The sequence below is a fragment of the Myotis nattereri genome (assembly GCF_964212035.1).
Source record: "Myotis nattereri genome assembly, chromosome: 10".
NCBI lineage: Eukaryota > Metazoa > Chordata > Mammalia > Chiroptera > Vespertilionidae > Myotis > Myotis nattereri.
In genome coordinates this window covers 29048660-29060896 of record NC_138085.1, presented here as the reverse complement: position 1 = coordinate 29060896, position 12237 = coordinate 29048660, and positions in this window count along the sequence as shown.

Here is a 12237-nt window from a genome sequence, read left to right as displayed (position 1 = left end):
TTCAAGGTCCCCCAGGAGCGAGCCGTGGAGTGGAACCCCAACTCAGTCACTTCTTTTCTTACCAAGCAGCTATTGTGAGCCTCCTGGGTGCCCTCTGCTCAGCGGGACTGGAGTGACCAAGACCAGGCCCCGCCCTCAAGGGTGCACACTGTGGGGGACACAGGGAGGTTTACTAACGGTGCCACACAGTGTGATGCTTGAGGAAGGTAAGCTGGGGTTCCAGAGGGGGGCCCCAACCCTGCCCTTCAGAGCCGTGATGAGCTGAGATTCTGGGGCTCCCTTATGGTCCCCACAGGTGCAATTACTGTTAAAATAGCACTGACGTGAGAGATTAGCGGATGGACAAAGATGCCGAGTTGAAGCTCTGTGTGTGTGTGTGTGTGTGTGTGTGTGTGCGAGCACACATGTGTGTGTGTGTGCACATGCGTGTGTAGTGTGCCCTCCTGTATGCCCGGCAGCTGTCTGCCGGTGTGCCATCAGCCCATCAGGGACATTTGTCAGGGAGTCTTCCTGTTCAAATGGGGGTTACACAGAGGAAGGGGGTTGGGTGGGGGTGGGGGTGGGGGAAGGCGTTCTAAGGAGGATTTCTGGGTGTGTGAGGGCCTGCCTGGGTGAGAGAGCCTGGGGAGGGCTGTGGGAGGCCACAAGATCAACCAGGACTAGACACGCAGGCGCTGTGGGCCACCCGAACAGCCTGGAGTTTATCGAAGAGGGGACGGTGCCACGGGAGGTCTGAAGCAGGCAGCGCGTGTGGCAGGGACACCGTCAGCCTCAGCGTCCAAAGCCAATTTCCTTCCCATGCCAGCCTGCCCAGCTCCTTTGTCCCCTGCTGGTGACAGGCACTGCTGGGCCAGGCGCAGAGTTCAAGGTCACCGAGGGAGAAGGAGCTTTACGCCCTCCGTGCGGGGCGGCTCCTACAGCCCAGCCGAGGCCAGCGCCTCCCTGCACCCAGGGCCCGGGGCCTGAGCACACGGGGCAGGCCGCCCTGGGAGGCCACATACGAGTGAGCATTTTTCTTTTTAATTGAAATGATATTCACATAACAGAAAATTAACCACTTTATTTTATTTTTTGTTGAATTTACTGGGATGACATTGGGGAATACAATTATACAGGCTTCAGGTGTACAATTCTGTAATACATCATCTGTATAAAATTAACCATTTTAAAGTGTACAGTTCCATGGTATTTCGCACATGCACAGTGTCATACAACCACCACACCTATTTCCAAAACACTTCTTCTCCGCAAGGAAACCCCTTTGCCCATTACGCAATCACCTGGTATCGCCCCCTCATCCTCTACCCAGATCTTGGTCACGTAATCTTCATTTTGTGTCCATGGATTGACCTGTTCTGGACATTTCATATGGAAGGAATCATACAATATGGGGCCTTTTGCGTCTGGTTTCTTCCTCTTTTTAAATATTTGTCCCACCTAAAAATTATTTTCACAAATTTATTTGGTTTTTATATGAAATTAATTTAAAAAATCATCAGCCTTAAGTAAAGTGAGCACACTTAGGAAGCTGGTTTATTTATGAAAACTAGGTAGTCTCTCCCCCTTTGAGTGAAAACATTATTTAAGCTTTTTTAGAGTTCCGTTATTTCACTCAGTATAATATTTTTGAGGTTCATCCATGTTGTAGCATGTATGCGCACTTGGTTCTTTTTTATAGCCAAGTAATATTCTGTTGTGTGTATATTCAACATTTTGTTTATCCATTCATCTATTGTTTTTGCTTTTCGTTTAACTTTTTGAAGAGTGGTCCAACTGTTTTCCATAGCAGCTGCATCATTTTACATTTTCATTGACAATGTTTAAGGGTTTCAATTTCCCCACATCCTCAATAACACTTGTTACATGCACACAGGCATACACATATATATGCATATGTGTGTATATATATGTATACATGTATATATACACATCTATATTCATTTTAGTAGCTATAAAGTTATATCTCATTGTGGTTTTGATTTGCATTTCCCTAATGATTAATGATGTTAAACATCCTTTCATGTACTTGTTGGCTATTTGTATTTCTTGTTTGTATGTCCATTCAAAATCCTTTACCCATTTTAAACATTGGGTTGTCTTTTTATTGTTGAATACTATATTCTGGATACTAAATCTCTCTCAGATATATGTTTTGCAAATATTTTCTTCTATGCTGTTGGTTGTCTTCATTTTGTTGACAATGTCGTTTAATGCACACATTTTTAAAATTTTGATGAAGTCCAATTTATCTATTTTCTTTTGTTGGGTATGCTCTTGAAGTCATATCTTAGAATCCATTGCTAAATTCAAGGTCATGAAGATTTACCCTGATGTTTTCTTCTAAGAGTTTTATAGTTTTAGTTCTCATATTTCGGTTGTTGTTCCATTTGGGGTTCATTTTTATACATGGTATGAAGTTTCATTCTTGCACGTGGATATTAAGTTGTCCTGGCATCATTTGTTGAAGAGATCATTCTTCCCCCATTGAATTGTCTTGGCACTCTAGTTGAAAATCAATTGACCATACCTATGTGGGCTTATTTCTAGACACTCAATTCTATTCCATTAATCTATATGTCTATTTTTATGCTAGCAGCACATTGTTTTGGATTAGTGTGATAATCAATTTTATGTCAACTTCACTAGGTGTGGCTATGAAATTGTTTCTGGAAGAAAGTAGCATTTGAATTTGTGGACTGAGTAAAACAGATGGGCCTCTCCAATGTGGGTATTATCCAATCTCTGAGGGCCTAAACAGAACAAAAAGGCAGAGGAAAGTCGGACCTGCCCTCCCTCTACCTCTGTGCCTGCCTGATCTGGGACATCGAACTTCTCTTGCCCTCCACACTCCTGGTTCTCACACCTCTGGACTTGTACCTGAATTTACATCATTGGCCCTCTGGCTCTAAGGTCTTCAAATGACACTACCAGCTTTCCTGGGTATCCAGCTTCCAGATAGCAGCTCATGAGACTTTTCAGTCTCCATTATTGCATGAGCCAACACCTTTTAATAAATCTCTTATATGTGTCTCCTGTTAGTTCTGTTTCTCTGTTGAATGCTAATACAAGTAGCTTTGTAGTAAGTTTTAAAATCAGGAAGTGTGAGTTATCCAACTTTGTTCCTCTTTTTAAATTATTATTTTGCCCTAGCTGGTTTTGCTCAGTGGGTAGAGAATTGGCCTGAAGGGTCCCCAGTTTGATTCTCGTGAAGGGCACGTACCTCGGTTGCAGGATCCATCCTAGCCCCAGTTGGGGTGCATGCAAGAGGCAACCAATCCATGTGTCTCTCTCATATTGATGTTTCTCTCTGTGTGTCTCTCCCACTCCCTTCCATTCTCTCTAAAAATCAATGGAAAAATATCCTCAGGTGAGGATTACCCCCAAAAATATTGTTTTAGCTACCTGGGACTCCTTATATTTTCATATGAATTTGAGAATCAGCTTTTCCATTTCTGCAAAAAAAGTTGTTGGAATTTTGATAGGGATTGCACTGAATCTGTAGATTGCTTTGGGTGGTATTGGCATCTTAATAATACTAAGTTTTTTAATCCATGAACACAGGATGTCTTTCCATTTATTAGGTCCTCTTTAATTCCTTCAGCACTGTTTTTTTGGTGTTCAATGTACAAGTCTTTCACTTCCTTGGTTAAATTTATTCTTTGGCATTTTATTATTTTTGATGCTGCTGTAAATGGAATTGTTTTCTCAGTTTCCTTGTTAGCATGTTCTGTTGCTAGTATATGGAAACAAAAGTGATTTTCTGTGTTGATCTTGTACGAAGGTGGTTGGGAAAAGCAGTGGGTCAGGTCTCAAAGGATCTTAGTTGGATCAGTACCTTACTTGGATCTTCCAGTACCGGGGTCTTGATTTTCTCATTTGATAAATGGAGATTTTCTCATTTGATAAATGCCTTGTTTATCTCAGTGGACTGTCCACAGGGACAAAGGAAGCAGGACTTAATTTTTTAAAATATACTTTTATTGATTTCAGAGAGGAAAAGAGAGGGTTAGAGAGATAGAAACATCAATGGTGAGAGAGAATCATTGATCGGCTGCCTCCTGCATGGCCCCTACTGGGGATGGAGCCTGCAACCTAAGCATGCACCCTTAGCCGGAATTGAACCTGGGACCCTTCAGTCTGCAGGCTGATGCTCTATCCACTGAGCCAAACCGGTTAGGGAAGGATTTAATTTTCAAATGTTTGTTTACTTGAACTCTGAGACGAAGCCAGGCCTTCTCAGGGGGAACAGGAAACAGTGGGAGGGGGCACCTTTTGTAGATTTATGGGGGCCTATGTTGATTGTCTCCATGTTTGGGTAGGGAGAGGGAGCTACTGGCATTTAGTAGACGAGAACTAAGGGTGCCAGATGTTCTACCACTGTGGGGTGGCACCAAACAACAAACAACGAACTCCCACAACCCGCAAGACTCTCAGAGTCCTTCCAGACCTGCGTTCAGGTGTGGCACCTCGCTCTTCACGGCCCAGGTCCATTTTATACATCAGCAAAGCCTCACTTACATCTCTCTTTCCTTCTTTGTATCTCATTTGTAATTCATTCATGACTTTAACTGAGGGCCTAGAACCACGATGGCGAACCTATGACACGTGTGTCAGAGGTGACACTCGAACTCATTTTTTTGGTAGATTTTTCTTTGTTAAATGGCATTTAAATATGTAAAATAAATATAAAAAATATAAATCTTTTTTTTTTTTACTATGGTTGCAAGTATCAAAAAATTTCTATATGTGACATGGCACCAGAGTTAAGTTAGGGTTTTTCAAAATGCTGACACGCCGAGCTCAAAAGGTTCGCCATCACTGGCCTAGAACAATGACTGGAATTCAATGTGTTACCTAAACAAATACGTAAATGCCTATTTTCCTATTGGGCTGTTTATATATATTTTTTATTCATTGGCAGAAAGTTTGTCTATTAGGGCTATATCAGGCAGGGCCAAATCAGCAGACAAGCCATACCAGTAACTTAAATAGAGAAAAGTAAAGATAAAGAATGTTTAACTAATAAAAGGTGGTTAACTACTAGAAGGAGGTATAAGAAGACTCTAAGGCAGGGATCAGCAAACTTTTCCTGTAAAGGACCAGGTAGCAGATATTTTAGACTTTGTGTAATACCAGGCACAAGCAAATATATTACGTAAGTAATTATGGAACAACACAGAAATCAAATGTTCACTTTTGTATTGATAAAATTAAAAATAGAATAATTGCGTATACGCTTTGAAATACGGTTCCTTATTAAGCAGAATGGGATCCATTTTGTTGGGATAACATTTTGCTCAGTTGGAGTTCAAATGCATAAACCATTCTTAGAGGAAGGGCAGAGATATTTGGCCTGCAGGCTGAACATGAGAGGGACAGACAGTTGGAAGAGGGGCTCCCCACGTGGCGGATTCAGGCCGCTGCAGAGAACGTGGATGCCGCGGGTGACACAGCCCACCCCTGACAAAGAAACTTGTCAGAGGCCCTGGGAGGCAGCTGGATCGCTCACACACACAGGGGCACAGGCATGCTGACCCCGGAAACTGGCAACCGTGGAAAAAGCAGTCCCCGCCTCCTGCTCCAAGTTTTAGCTGTCCCTCCAGCGCCCTCTACTGGCAGACTAACATCAAGCCAACTGGCAAAGGAGAACCAGGGTCCAATTTCACAAAGCTGAGCAAGAAGTGGCTTGCAGGTAAGAGGCAATAATTTGATAAGTGGCACAAGAGATACTAATACAGAGTGTTGCAAATATTTCCCCAATATGTAGCTTGCCTTTAAAAGTATTTCCTTATTGAAAAGGTAATAAATAGTCTCATGTAGGAGAAAATTTAAAATAGAAACAAGTGTACACTGCCCAGCGGGTGTGGCTCAGCTGCTGAGTGTCGACCCAGGAACTAAGAGGTGGTGCTGGGATTCCAGGTTAAGGCACATGCCCAGGTTTCGACCTCGATCCCTAGTAGGGGGTGTGCGGGAGGCAGTGATATTTCTCTCTCTCTACCCCTTTCCCTTCCTCTCCCTCCCCCCCGCCAAAATCATATTTAAAACAAGAAATAAATGTATACCTTTTTTGTTGTTGTTACTCCTCACCCGAAGATTTTTTTTTTTTTTTTTTGTATAGCAAAGATGGAAATTTATTGAAGTACAGACTCCCACACGGGGACAGGGAAAGAGTCCCACAGAACTGACTCCCATGTAGGGAGGGGGAAGAGTCCCATCGAGGATATTTTTCCATTGATTTTTAGGGAGAGTGGAAGAGAGAGGGAAAGACAGAGAGAAACATCCATGTAAGAGAAACACATTGATTGGTTGCTTCCTGCACGAGCCCAGACCAGGGCCCAGCCAGAGAGGAGCCTGCAACCAAGGTATGTGCTTTTGACTGGAATCAAACCCGGGACCCTTTGGTCCGCAGGCCCACACTCTATCCACTAAGCCAAATGGGCTGGGGCTAAATGTACATTTTGAAAAGTTAGTCTAGTCCTGGCTGGTGGGTGACTCAGTAGTTAGAACATAGGCCTGTGCACCCCAAGGGTCTTGGGTTCCATTCCCAGTCAAGGGCAAGTACTTGGGTTTCAGGTTCCATACCTGGCCCAATAGGGGTGTGTGCAGGAGGCAGCCAACCCATGTGTCTCTTTCACATGGATGTTTCTCTCTCTCTCTGTCTCTCCCCCTCCCTTCCACTCTCCCTAAAAATATCAATGGAAAAATATCCTCGGGTGAGGATTAACAACACAAAATAACAACAACAAGAAAAACAAACAAGAAAACAACAATCAAAACCCCTATTTTTTGGCACCAGTGAGGTCGAGATGGCCCCAGTGAGGTTGAAATGGCCCATGTGAGGTTGAGACGACCCTTGTGAAGTTGAGACGGCCCCGGTGAGGCTGGGACGGCCCCGGTGAGATTGAATCGGTCCTGGTGAGGTTGAGATGGCACTGGTGAGGTCGAGACAGCCCTGGTGAGGTCGAGACAGCCTCGGTGAGGTTGAAACGGCCCCAGTGAGGCTGAAATGGCCCCAGTGAGGTTGAAACGGCCCATGTGAGGCTGGGACAGCCCCAGTGAGGCTGAGATGGCCCCTGTGAGACTGAGATGGCCCCTGGGAAGCTGAGAAAAATACCACATGAACTCACTCATTTATGGATAATAAGGACCATTATAGACTGATGAACAAAAATGGATATAGAGGCAGGGCAGCATTGAGCAGACTGTCAAACTACAGTGGGAAGCCTGGGGAGGGTGGGGGTGGGGGGGGTAAGAGATCAACTGAAGGACTTGTATGCATGCATATGAGAATAACCAATGGACACAAGACACTGGGGTGTGGGGGAAGCCGGGGGAATGTCAAGGGGGAGAAAAAAGGAGACATGTGTAATACTCTTTGTAATACTTTAAGAAATATGCCGAAGCCGGTTTGGCTCAGTGGATAGAGCGTCGGCCTGCGGACTGAAAGGTCCCAGGTTCGATTCCGGTCAAGGGCATGTAACTTGGTTGTGGGCACATCCCCAGTGGGGAGTGTGCAGGAGGCAGCTGGTCAATGTTTCTCTCTCGTCGATGTTTCTAACTCTCTATCTCTCTCCCTTCCTCTCTGTTAAAACTCAATAAAATATATTAAAAAAAAAGAAAGAAAGAAAGAAAAAAACCACCCTAATTTCCTCTACTAGGTCTACATTTATGTCTTTAAACCACCTGGGTTTGGTATTTACACAGAGTCTGAGTTGAGAACCTAAACTTGTTTTCTTGGTGGCTTCACTGTCATTTAATCCAGCCTTCCCAGCGGGTGCGATCATTTACTATCAGAATAATGTCACTGATGTCCCATCAGCAGCAGCTGCCCAGGATCGCTTCATCCCAGAGGTCCCACAGGCCCCTGTCCTGCGCGCTTCCCTTGCCCGGGGGCAGCTTCTCTCTGCGGAACCGGCTTCTCCATTTGGGGGCGCCCTGCTCTCCGTCGCTCCTCCCCCCTTCTCGCGTTTCCTCGCTCCCTGGCGCCCCCTCCGCCCTTCTCCCCTCCTCTCTGCAGGCCTCTCCCTCCGCACCACTCTTCTTGCTTCTTCTGCCGCAGCTTTGCTCGGCGCTCCAGGCCGAGGTCGCCGCCCTCCTCCCCGGACCTTCTCCTCCGGCCTCGGTCCCGATGGTCCCGATGGTCCCGATCGCCCGCCTGATGCGCGCGCGCGGGCGGGCGGCCCTCCCGGAGGCGGCGGCTGGCAGCATCTCCGTCTCGTGCTGCGTGGGTGCCAGGGGTCCCGCCTCGCGCAGGTGGGCTTGGAAGCCACGCGTTTTTGAACAAATAGTGGTTTTTCTGACCGTGGATTAGAGATTCCAGGCGTGGTGCGGGGCGATGGATCTTGGGCCATCGGGGTGCCGGGCTGCCCACTGTTCTCAGCCTTTGTGGGAACCCGGGAACGCGCGGGCGCTCCTGCAGGGGAGTCCGGGCTCCAGCTTGGGGGGTTCGGGCGCAGTGCGGTGCCTGTCTCCGCAGCACAGCCCGCGGTCACCTTCCTAAAGCAGGTCTCTGGTCGCAACCCTCTGGCTTTCTGCTTCCTAATATAGTCTCCGAGTTCGTGCTGGAAAGCGTCGTAAGTCGTAGAGTTTTCCATTCTGTGGACTATGGACGAATCTCTGTTGGGGAAGATGAAGGAAAAACCTTTCGGTTAAATGCATTATTTTGCTATGAATGTATTTGCCATGAAAAGGTCAGGTTCTCAGATCCCTAGTGGAGATTATACTCTGTTCATATAGATAAACACCATGTAGACATTGATGCTGAAAATGAATATTTTTTTACACAGACTGAAAATAATAAAAGAAATGGACTAAGAAAATGAGTCTTAAGACACTGTAAATTTAGAACCTAGACATATATAATAAGTGTATAAGATTAATCAGTAGTTATCCCTAGGGTTTGGGGATTATGGATAATTTTAGTTTTTCTTAATTACACTTTGATTTTTTGTTGTTGTTGTTGCCATAAATACTATTACTTATGTAATAAAGATGAGAGCCGGGCTTGTGTGACTCAGTGGTTGAGCATTAACCCATGAACCGAACCAAGAAATCCCTGGTTTGATCCCTGGTCAGGGCACATGCCCAGGTTGCGGGCTCGATCCCCGGTGGGAAGCGTGCAGGAGGCAGCTGATCCATGCCTCTCTCTCATCAACGTTTCTATCTCTCTATCCCTCTCCCTTCCTCTCTCTCTAAAAAATCAGTAAAAGCATATTTTTAACAAAATAAAAAAATAAAAATAGGAAACTCAAGTCATTTTAAGAAAACCAAAATAGAATGTCAAGCAACTAAATTAAACTAAGAATCACTCATAAATTCTATAAAAACAGAACTGGCTGGTCCCTGTGCTTATGTGCCAAGAAAGAAATAGGAGTCACTGACATGCTCCCATTCCACACACATGATGTGTGTATGTATACATACTATTTATGTCACTATGTGTGTGTGTGTGTGTGTGTGTGTGTGTGTGTATATATATATATATATATATATATATATATATATATATATTAATCTCATGACTGGGGTGAAAGAACAGAAGAAGATGCCATTTACTGTGCTAAAATCTGGACCTATTATTTGTTTTACAAATGAGGAAACTGAGTCACAGAGTTTAAATAATACATTTAAGGTCACAACATTGAAGAGCCAAGATTTGAACCCAGGCAAAGGAGGTTCAGAACTTCGTGTAAACAACTCCGATAGTGATACCAGCCTTACAGGTGTGAGGACTAAAAGAGTGGTTACAAATGCAGGGCTTGGAACAGTGCTGGGCACCAAGCAACAGGTCAGTGACTATTAGCTATTAATATTCTCATGAGGACGCTGGAATGAGAGCCAGAAGCATTTAATGTGTAACTGGTGGTCTATTCTGAGAAATTGTCTCCATTTTCCTTCATTGTTTTTATTAGTCTTCCCATTTAACCAAAACTAATACGTGTTTGTGCTAATTTTTAAAAAAATTACAACAGCAATTGCAAAATCCATTTCTCTGATGCCACCCTCTAATGGGTATAACATATCATGGTGTTACTGCAGACTTTTATCTGAACTCTGACCCAGCAGCCAACAGGTGTGAGGTCAGATTGTACATTCTAGTTTGCAAGTCAGTTTTTCTTTCCAAATAATATATTTAGACCCATTTTCTGTTTCAGTGCATAAAGGATCTACCTCATTTTTAAGAGGGTTGCTTAGAATATCCGGGCAGGTAAGGACCATGATTTAAAATAAAATAAAATAAAATCCTGCCCTAGCTGGTTTGGCTCAGTGGATAGAGCATCAGCCTGCGGACTGAAGGGTCCTGGGTTGGATTCTAGTCAAGGGCACATGCCCAGGTTTCGGGCTCGATCACCAGTAGGGGGCATGCAGGAGGCAGCCGATCAGTGGTTCTCTCTCATCAATGATGTTTCTCTCTCTCTCTTCCTCCCCCTTCCCCTCCAAAATCATTAAAATGAATGAATGAATGAATGAATGAATGAATGAATGAATGAATGAATAAATAAATAAATAAACAAACCTCCTGCAAATTTAGGCTGCTCCTATCTTTCAGCTCTGGCCAGCAAAGCAGCTGTGTTTTGCATATACTGAGTATCCGAGGCCCATGTGGCTACATAGGGTGCCAGCTGAGAGGTGAGGCTTTGGAGCCAGGGTCTGGCCTGTCTGATCCTAAAACATCCTTCTCTAAAGAGAACCTGAAGTTTGACTGAATTTGCCAGGAGAGTGGCTTAGTTTTTTGTTTTAAATATATTTTATATTGATTTTAGAGAGGAAGAAAGATGGAGAGATGGAAACATCAATGATGATAGAGAATCATTGATCTGCTGCCTCCTGTATGCCCCCTACTGGGGATCGAGCCCTCAACACGGGCATGTGCCCTGACGGGGAATTAAACCATGACCTCCTGCTTCATAGTTCAACACCTAACCACTGAGCTACACTGGCTGGGCAGTGTAGAGGGTGTTTTGATTCTGGGTTCTGGGGAGGTGAAATGGAATTTTAGAGAGGACTCAGGTCACTTCCTGAATATGGAAGGCTGAGGAAGAATGAAAAAGCAGACAGTGAAAGATTTGTTAGTGCTAAATGGTGGCCAAGTGTCCAGAGTGCCGGCCAGAGAGGAAGGTGCTGGAATGCTAAGACAGGGCTCACCCACAGGTACCGGCTGGGGCTGGGTTTCAGCAACCCTGCTCCTGGTCCGAGTGCCTTTGGGCTGATGTTGACTGAAGCCAGGCGAGTTGCTTACTCATGTGTCAACTTGCATAACTGTCTTATTCTCTCAGGGTCGTCTGTTCCCTCATGTACGGTGTACCTGTGGTGTGAGTTGCAAACTGGTGTGACATGTCATGTTCTCTGCCCACCCGCCCGTGACACATGTTCAGTGAGCATGTGCTCTGAGCCAGGGGCTATGCTTGGTACGGGGCACATATGAGAACTACACAGAAGTATTCTCTGCTCTGGGGAAGCTTATAGTCTAGTGCAGTGATTTTCAACTTTTCATCCCATGGCACACATAAACTAACTACTGACGTTTTGTGGCACACCAAAAAGAGGTATAATTTTGACTTATTCACATTGATGGCCATTGTGTGTTGGCTGTTGTTGTTGCTTTAAAATACGTTTTTATTGTTTTTGGAGAGAAGGGGGGAGAGAAAGAAACATCCATCAGTAGCCTCTTGCATGCCCCCTACTGGGGATTGAGCCTCGAAACCTGGGCATGTCCCTGCCCGGGAATCAAACCTGCGACCTCTTGGTGGTGCATGGGACCGACACTCAACCAACTGAGCCACACTACCGGGGCTGTTGGCCTTTTTTAACTTTGACAATAAGGGAAAAGCGGTCAGTGCCCCTGGCTAAATAATCAGGTATTGCATGTTTTAAAAATTCTTGAGGCACACAAGTTGGGAATCACTGGTCTAGCGTGGTGGCCAGACAACGTACACCCCACTCAAATATGTGAAACCAGCATGGCAAGTGCTGGTAAAGAGAGGAGAGTCCAGGCTGTTTCACAGCGAGGAGGATGGGAGAGGGAGGGGGCTGGGGGAGGGAGGGGGCTGGGGGAAGGGATGTTGGGCAGTGTTCCTGTCCATCCCACCCATGCAGGCCCTGCTTAAATAGGGCTCAGGTTGGCAGAAAATCTACATACAGTCAAGTCTGGCCTATTTTGCCTACTAAACACCCTGGAATGTACTCCCTGTCGTCCATCCTCTCTGCTGCTTCCCTAGTCCAAGCCCCATTTTCTTT